The 1,737-nt window shown below is 55.2% G+C and overlaps 1 long non-coding RNA gene across 1 annotated transcript; it reads left to right on the top strand.

Annotated features, from left to right (window-relative positions):
- Positions 1-12: 12 nt before the first annotated feature.
- On the top strand, positions 13-1,211 carry LOC118988047 (uncharacterized). The gene is made up of 3 exons (XR_005066706.1): positions 13-49; positions 270-659; positions 820-1,211. It is a non-coding gene; the product is annotated as an uncharacterized LOC118988047 (long non-coding RNA).
- Positions 1,212-1,737: the final 526 nt, after the last annotated feature.

Here is a 1,737-nt window from a genome sequence, read left to right as displayed (position 1 = left end):
CTTCGAGCTGTGGCTGCTGGAGCTGTGATGTGGAGGAGGAAGTGCTCAGGTGTGCAAGGGGTGGGGCTGAGTTCCCTGTCCCCCTGGGGGTCAAGCCCAGGTGGAAGTGTGCTCTGCCTGGTTAATGGGCATCGTGTCCCCACACAGGTGCTTGTCCATCTGGGGCCTGTTTCCTAACACGGACTCTTTAGTGAGGCCTGTGGGAAAGTGAGGGACACATTTATCACCTGATGATTCTAGTCCTGGGGACTGACCCACAACTGTCACAGGCCAGATAAGAAGGTCCCTTCTGAGGACGTCCAGACTGGCAGTTGGACCAGTCCCCACACGTGTACTATTTCCTGATCCTACCTTGGGTGATCAGTCACAGTTCTGGAACCTACCCTGCCCTTCAGGTGTGTGGGGCTCCTTTAGGGTCATGGGACCCAGCCTTCCCCTGACTTCTCATAGAATGTTTTCTTCCCACAGGCAGAGGCAGGGAGAGCTACTCCCAGGCTGCCTGAAAGTCTGGGTTTTGGGGAGGTGACATCTGGGACCCTTAGGAGAGTGTGGGCTGGAGTCTGTGAGGGGGGCTCCCCCACCCCGTAACTCTGCTGTTGTGTCTTCCCCAGACAGTGACAGTTCCCAGGGCTCTGACGTGTCTCTCACAGCTCCTGATGGTGAGACCCTGAGGGCATGAAGTGGGGGGCATTGGGACCAAGGGGCACAGCTGTGTTTTGGGGATTCTCAGGTGGGACATTCTGAGCATGTGGGGGCTGAAGGAGAATGTGACACTTCTGAGTCTGACCTGAGTTTGTTCATGACAACTTTCTGTCCCAGGGTGACAGAGCTGCCTTGTAGGGGTCTTGATGCCAAAACAGTCACTGCAGCTTCTTCCCCTTGGGACTTGAAGGATCCCTGACTGCTGTTTCTGTCAACCAGCATCAGAACGTGTCTGCGTTCTTGTCAGCACAGTGAGGAGCTGGTGCCCAGGCCACCCTCCCTCCACAGCGACCTGTGTCCTCTGCCCTGGGGACTGTCCTGTCCCAGTAGAGTTGGGGCGAGGCCACCCCATCTGGGTCATCTTTCTTACTCCTTTGTCCTGGCCACTTCAGGAGAACCTCTTCCTAGCAGGACCTGGGATCCCAGGGCCTTGAGTGCCACCTTGTGGTGGTTCCAGGACTGCGCTCAGTGAGGGCAAGAGAGACAGAAAGAGAGAGAAAGGAAGGAAGGAAAGGAAAGAAGGAAGGCTCACCAGTGGCCTCTCTCCTGTGCCTGGGTGGAGGACCACACCCACAACCGAGGTCGGTGCCTCAGTTGGAAGGACAAGTGCTTCATAATCTGTCATGTGAGGGTGGAAGGCACATGGCGTTTTCTCTACCGTGGAGTAAAGTCAAGTGGAAGATTTAGAAAGTGAGTCCCAGCCCCACATACTGCAAACCTGCAAATGCTCGCTCTCTGCAAGTAACCCTCTGACCGATTTCTGGGAAGAAAGAATGGAATCCAAAAATTTCTACTTTACGCATAAAAGGATTTTTACCTGGGAGATCGGGAGCTCATTTTATTTCAAGAAAAGCCCCAGAACAGACCTGAGGCCGTGAGCAGCAAGAGCTGTGGGACTAGAACCCACAGGGGGACCAGCCTGGGTCACAGGGATGACAGTGTGAGGGACTTGGGGACAAGCTCTGACCAGAGAAGGAGCTAAAAGAACGTGCCCCCCGGGAAACTCCGTGACTGGAGCTCTTGACACAGATGTCC

Source organism: Sturnira hondurensis, unplaced genomic scaffold (assembly GCF_014824575.4).
Source record: "Sturnira hondurensis isolate 20B ecotype Veracruz unplaced genomic scaffold, ASM1482457v3 Scaffold0005607, whole genome shotgun sequence".
NCBI classification, from domain to species: domain Eukaryota; kingdom Metazoa; phylum Chordata; class Mammalia; order Chiroptera; family Phyllostomidae; genus Sturnira; species Sturnira hondurensis.
The sequence above is the reverse complement of the archived record's forward strand: the minus strand, read 5'-3'. Positions and strand labels throughout refer to the sequence as shown.